The sequence below is a fragment of the Phyllobates terribilis genome, unplaced genomic scaffold, assembly GCF_046119375.1.
Source record: "Phyllobates terribilis strain yellow unplaced genomic scaffold, ASM4611937v1 Scaffold_11__3_contigs__length_659146591, whole genome shotgun sequence".
Taxonomy (NCBI): domain Eukaryota; kingdom Metazoa; phylum Chordata; class Amphibia; order Anura; family Dendrobatidae; genus Phyllobates; species Phyllobates terribilis.
Window position 1 is genome coordinate 287,279,530 of NW_027362771.1, and position 7,642 is coordinate 287,287,171.

The following is a 7,642-nucleotide window of genomic DNA, read 5'->3' on the forward strand; positions in this document are numbered from 1 at the left end:
AGTGAGGAAGGTGCAGGAGCCCAGGAAGAAGTGGAGGACGAACTGATGGAAGACTCATCAGATGAGGGAGACCTTGATCACATTTCTGTTGTGCGAGGTTGGGGGGAGAGGACAGAGGAAGGAAGCATGATTGTTACCTCGCCACCAACACAACAGGGACTTGGTGCTCCTGGATGCGCAACACACATGAGTGCCTTCTTGCTGCACTACCTGCAACATGACCCTCGAATTGTGAGAATTAGAAATAATCCTGACTACTGGGTTGCCACACTGTTAGATCCCCGGTACAAAAGTAAATTTGCAGAAATTATTCCTGCCATAGAAAGGGATGCACGCATGCAGGAGTATCAGCAGAGACTGTTGCAGAATCTTACATGTGCTTTTCCACAAAATACCAGTGGTGCACGTAGTGAATCTCACAGTTCCAACTTGCCAACCGTGGGACCGTCAAGTGTTCAGCACTCAAACCGTAACAGAACCACAGTATCTGCTGGTAACCTCAATTTTGCGGATTCATTTCACCATTTTTTTAGCCCATCCTTTGCAAGGCCACAGGAGACAAGAAGTCTGACACATAGTCAACGCCTAGAGATGATGGTACAGGAGTATCTCCAAGTAAACATTGAAGCCACGACTGTGTCACTGGACCCTTGCTCTTTTTGGGCTTCCAATCTGGTTAAATGGCCGGAGCTAGCCACTTACGCCTTGGAGATCTTGTCATGCCCCGCAGCCAGCGTTCTGTCTGAACGTGTGTTCAGCGCTGCTGGTGGTGTGCTGACAGATAAGCGCACGCGGCTCTCCACTGATAATGTAGACAGACTCACGTTCATAAAGATGAACAAATCATGGATCCGAAATGACTTTTCTACCCCTGTGTCATCCTGGGGAGAGTAAAAGCTTGATGATTGGTTAAAATCACCCTACCAACCGTTTTAAGCTTTCAAATTACTAATCATGTTTATCTGTATCTTGACTGGAAAATAATTTGGGCTTTGTAGCAGTGTGCAGCACTGATCCTATTAGGCCATCTATACTAAAGCTTCACCAGATTTAAAATTAAAAATAATTTTTAGCTGCATCTAGCCCGGAAAATAATTTTGGGGCTCCGAGATGCGCAAGGCACATAAGTGCCTTCTTGCTGCACTACCTGCAGCATGACCCTCAAAGTGTCAGAATTCGAAGTAATCATGACTACTGGGTTGCCACACTCTTAGATCCCCCAAACTTTTCGATCAACCTTTTCATTTTAATAAAGACCAAAAAAATGGTCATTTTTGAAATTATAAGCATTAGCAGGTTGTTAGAAACTGAAATCAAACAGTTTTCAACTCAAAACTTTATTCTAGGTGATGTTACATTTTCACATAGGACCCCTTGTTCGAAAGGAGCTTCTGAACTCTCTCGTCCATTGAATTTGTCAGGTTTTGGATGGTTTCTGCTTCAATTGTTTTGCATGAGGACAGAATACCCTCCCAGAGCTGTTGCTTAGATGTGAACTGCCTCCCGCCATCATAGACACTCCTTTTAATGATGCTCCAAAGGTTCTGAATGGGGTAGAGGTCAGGGGAGCATGGGGGTCACACCATAAGTTTGTCCCCTTTTATGCCCATATCAGCCAGAGATGCAGATGTTTTATGTGCAGCATGAGATGGTGCATTATCATGCAGAAAAATGATCTTGCTGTGAAATACACGGTTCTTCTTCTTGAACCATGGCAGGAAGTGCTGTTTGAGAAAATCCACATACATTATGGAGTTCATCTTTAGCGCCTTCAGGGATCCTAAAGGGGCCGACAATCTCTCTCCCCATGATTCCAGCCCAAAACATTACTCCACCTCCTCCTTGTTGGCGCTGTAGCCGTGTTTGCGTGGGGTGTCCATCAACCAGCCATCCTCCACTCCATCCATCTGGACCATCGAGCGCTGCACGGCACTCATCCGTGAACAAAACAGTTTTGAAATCAGTCTTCATGTAATGTTTGGCCCACTGGAGCCGTTTCTGCTTGTGTGAAGTGGATAGAGGAGGTCGACAGGATGGCGCATGCACAGCTGCAAACCTCTGAAGGACCCTGCATCTTGTTGTTCGGGGGACGTTGGAGGCACAAGCAGCTTCAAAAACTTGTCTGCTGCTATGACAAGGCTTTTTTGCCGCTGCTCTTTCAACCTGACGTAATTGCCTGTAGGAAAGAGTCCTCAATTTGCCCTTATCAGCACGCACACGTGTGTACTGTCAATCAGCTACATACTTCTTGATTGCCAAGACACTTCATCCTGATCATCGCACAATGTTGATTGTAGTCATGCCTTGACCTAAACACTCCACAATTTGTTGCTTCTCAGCAGCCGACACATCCTTTTTCTTTACCATTTTGGCAGAAAATGTAGGCTGCTTAATAATGTGAGAGAGCCTTCTTAAGTAGTCTTGCCTTTCATTGGACACACCTGCAAACTAATTAGCACAGGTGTCTGCAATTGCTTACAGTGATATAAAGAGCCCTGACACACATCACCATCAATGAGTTTAACTGACAAACAAACAAATTCTTCCCTTATCACTCCTAAACACTTTTTGCATAATAATTTGGAACGCAGTGTACATGTGCTTTTCCACAAAACACCAGTGGTTCACGTAGTGAATCTTACAGTTCTAACTTGCCAACCGTGGTCTGTATGGAGTTGTTCAATAAAGGGCCCAAAATTAAGATAACATAGATGGGAGAGGTCTCTATGAATAGGAATTCCTAAGTATTTGATACCCTGTGAGGGCCAGGCAAAGGGAAAGTTGGACTGGATGGAATCCTATATGGATTTGGGGAGGGAGACATCGAGGGCCTCAGACTTCGCTGCATTGATTTTAAAATTTTACCATGTAACAAAGTGATCTATTTCAGCCATAACAGCATGGATGGATATATGTGATTGAGTGATATATTGTCACGCTGTCTCCGTATACTGGAGGTAGGGGGCCTAAGCTGACCCTAAGCTGGGGCCCTGACTAATCCCTCAACCTGGAGGTACTGTTAAAGGTACAGAGGTCCAGGCCGCCAGCGTAACCCCTACCTCCTGAAGATCCCTGCACCTCAGTAATCTAGTCCTGAGAAGGACCCCGATCACAACCAAAGGGAACAAGAAATAATATGCCCAAACACAGTATTTAGACGAACGAGACAGTACAAGGGAAAAACCAAAACCACCTTGCATACAAACAACTTCTCAACTACAACAGAGGGAAAACCAACGGGAAAGGAGATAAATGATAAAGCGAGGAAACGGAAAAAAACACTTCCAAATACACTTATCTCAGCAACTCCAAACACCACGATCCGCTCTGTCAGTCTGAATGAAATGCTTTCACCGACACCTCCCAAACAGACCAGCAGGTATATGAAGGAGTCTCACTACAGAAGTATTGATTGCAGCTGGGCGAGGCTGGACCTCATCTAGCCCAGAGAGAGAGAGAGAATTAACTCCCTCACTGCCGAGAAACACAAAGCACCAACAAGTCAGCTGCGAGAAGTCAGGCTGTGTACTCGTGACGATCTTCGTGGCAACACACCCGTGACATATATACTAGGACATCATCAGCAAATAGAGAGCACTTGTACTCGGTGCCTCCCACCTCAATCCACCTAATATTGGGGTTATGGCGAATTGATGAGAGCAGGTGCTCCGTCACTAGGATGTATAAGAGAGGGGACAGAGGACATCACTGCCTTGTCCCATTGGTGATTGTGAAAGGTGATGAAAATGTTCTGACGCGCCCCCTGGGCCTTGGGACACCCGGAGCCGGACCCTTTTTGGTGGATGCTGGTGGTTGTAGTCTTCGTGGCGGCGACCCGGTTCCGTGGCTCAGGGCGGTCAAACCAGTGGCGGAACTATTTATGTGGTTTTGATGTTTAAATGTCTGACTACGCCACCCGTGGATTGCGGTCAGAGTGAACCGCCGCTACAGGGCAGACCGCTGAGGCTGGTGTTGTGGGTGCAGCAGAGCGTAGCATAACTCCCCACGGGAGGAGTATAGCCTCAGGGCAGTGTATGCGGAGGATGGGGGTGATGGTGCAGGACAGCAGCAGTAACGACACGGAGTCAGTGATGCAGTTCAGGGCCTTTACTCACAGTTCTTATTATCCAGACCACGTCTGCAGGTAACGGCTGCCCACATCGTACTGTGCTCACCAGGTGAGGGGCTCAGACAACTCCCAGATAACTTTGGAGCACTTCACAGGACCCCCTTTGTGTGTCCTTTGTCTGGCCTTTCTTACCAACACTTCTGTCCGGCTGCCTCGGGCCTCCTCTTGGTAAACTTGCCGCCAGTTTCCCTGACCCTATGTGGTGCCTTCCTAGCGGGTGTAGCGAGGGGCTGCGCCACATAAAATGTCAGAGCCTGTTTCTAGCTGAGGGTCGTTTCCTGCCTCCACTAGTTCGGGGACCGGTCTCCCCCTTTGGCCTGACCCCTCCACGCAGGTGGATTCGGGCGTGCGGTGGCGACTCGCCCGTCCGCACCCCTGGGATCCCTTCATTCCTCATTCCTGGAGCCTTCTCCGCTCCTCTTCCTTCCTTCTCCCTCTTCCAGGCCTGGGCCTCTGTTACTAGGCCCGCCTCCGGAGCAGAGCTCATGCAGAGCCCCTGCTCCCTGCCACTTCTGCTCAGACTTCTCTGCACTGAACTAAGATGGTGCCCACCTTTTATACTCCCTTCTCAATGCACCCAGGAACTGCTTCCTCCCTGCTCCTGCACTACAGGGTTCCCCTTCCTCAGTGTTCCCTCCCCCACTCCAGCCAGGGACAGGGACTGTCGTGCCCATCTCAGGGGCATATTGGTCGCCCTGCCCCACGGCAATGTGGTGTAATGCATGCAGGTGTCGGGTCCTGATCCACACTCCATCCTTACCTGAGAGTGAGATATCACACCTCTGGGTGAGGTGCAATACGTCTGTAGCAACCGAGCCCTCAGGGTGCTACAGTTCCATTTATCTTCAGCCTAGGTGACGTATTGCGATACAGGGCCGTGATTTTGGCTATAAAAGGGTCCCCTAGACCCCTACCCCAAGCTTTTTAAGAGAATCATATATGGCGTGCCAGGAGACTCTATGGAATGCTTTCTCAGCATCCAACGAGAGTATCTAATTACAAATTTTTAACTGCATCTAGCCCAGGAAATACTTTGTGCCTAGTAGCAGTGTCTGCTAGTCAGCGGATTATCCCGGCTGTTAAGCAAGCTGCACCACCTGTAGTTTAGACACTTAATTTTTTCAAAGGAAATGCTTCGGGACCATGGGATACTTAGTGAAGAGCATCAGGGGGCACCCCAAGGCATAGGCGCTGGGACTGGCAGCAGGATGCCTTGCGGTGGACAGCCGAGCTCGATCCTTATAAAAGCTTTTTAACTGCAGCAGCTTTAGTGGACGCTACTGGACCTGGAATTACCGCGGCTGCTGGCATGAGACTTGCCCTCCAATAGATCCTTGTAAATGGATTTAAAGTGTATTCATTCAAATTAGAGAGACAATTTAAATTAAAAAGCTTAGAGCTGCCTCCACCACAGGGGGGCTCGCTCGACCCACCAGCGGACAGGCACCAGTATTGGGAGAGGGGGGCTGGCCGTCAGGGTTCACCGCGGCTCTGGCACAAACCTGGCGACACGGAGGTGGCACGGGCAGGAGCGGACTGGCCGTGTCGGCTTCTCACTTTTTGGATTTTAGAAGGGCATGACATGCCTATATCTGTGTCTCCCCCTCCTTTTACTCCTCCACCTCTTTTATTTTCGCATGACTATATGTACTTGTCACTTTTCCATGTGTTAGTTATGTCTTCTGAGCAGTTTGTCAGCTTTTGGACACCTTTGAAGGTGTTTTCTATGTGTTTCTATGTGTTTTTGTTTGCCTGCCATTGGTTTTAACGGTGTTCGAAGGTGTTCGACGAACAGTTCGACGAACAGTTCGGCGAACACACGGGTGTTCGACGAACCGAACCGAACTCGAACACTACGGGGGTGGCTCAACACTATCCACGACCACCCAGATGACAGTAAAACCCTCAGAGGGGGGAAGGTCAGTTATAAAGTCCATAGCCAAATGTGTCCAAGGAGCACTGGGAACCTCCAAAGGACAAAGCAACCCCGCAGCAGGAGTATGTGAGGACTTAGATCTAGCACATATAGTACATTGATGCACCCACTTAATGACTTCCTTCTGCCATCCAGGCCACCAAAAACTGCGACCCACCAGTCTCTTGGTCTCAGAGATTCCGGGATGACCTGCCAACCGAGATTCGTGACACTCAACAAACAAATCTCTCCTAAAGGTGCCAGGCACAAACAACCTCCCATGAGGAGTGCTAGAAGGGGCATTCTCCTGTGCTTTAAGAATCTCATTTTCCAAAACGGAGTCCAAAGCAGCTATCACAACACCTTCTTGTAAAATGTTCTCCTCTTTCTCAGCACCGACTATGGGAGAAAAACTGCGAGACAAGGCATCCGCCTTAACATTCTTAGTACCAGGGATGTAAGTAACGGAGAAATTAAACCGCGAGAAAAACAGTGCCCACCTAGCCTGACGGGCATTCAGGCGCTTGGCAGCATCAAGATATATCAGATTTTTATGATCCGTAAGAACCTGAACGGGAAATTCCGCACCTTCCAAGAAGTGGCGCCAGTGTTCAAATGCGAGTTTAATAGCCAATAATTCCCGATTACCAATATCGTAATTCAGTTCAGTCTCCGAACATTTTTTTGAAAAAAAAGCACAGGGATGTAATCCATCCCCGTTATCCTGAGACAATACTGCGCCAACCCCCACAGAGGAAGCATCAACCTCAACCAAAAACGGCCTAGTCACATCAGGCTGCATAAGGATGGGAGCAGAGGTGAACCTCTCCTTGAGATACACAAAAGCTTCAATGGCCTCAGAAGACCACTGAACCGCATCAGCACCTTTCCTGGTGAGATCAGTCAGAGGTTTGACAATACTAGAAAATTTTTTTATGAATTTTCTGTAGTAATTGGCGAAACCCAAAAACCTCTGTATCGATTTCAAACCAATAGGCCTAGGCCATTCCTGCACAGCCTGAACCTTAACCGGATCCATCTCAAAACCTTTGCTGGAGATAATGTAGCCCAAAAAACTAATTCTCTGTACAGCGAACTCACATTTCTCCAGCTTAGCAAAAAGCGAATTGTCCATTAATAACTGTAATACCTCACGCACGCTCCGCCAATGAGACTCCAGATCCGGCGAATAAATCAAAATGTCATCCAAATACACAACCACATTTTTGCCGATCAAAGGTCTAAGGATGTCATTAATCAGATTCTGAAAAAATGCAGGAGCATTAGTAAGACCAAAAGGCATAACCAGATTCTCAAAATGACCCACAGGAGTGTTAAAAGCAGTCTTCCATTCGTCACCCTCCTTCATGCGCAACAGATTGTATGCCCCCTTAAGGTCAATTTTAGAGAACCACTTGGCCCCCATTAACTGGTTAAACAGATCAGGAATCAATGGCAGTGGGTAAGGATTGCGTACAGTAATTTTGTTAATCTCACGAAAATCCAGACAAGGACGTAAACCGCCGTCCTTTTTTTTTACAAAAAAAAATGCAACTGCCACAGGAGACTTAGAGGGCCTAATGTGACCGGCGGCCAAA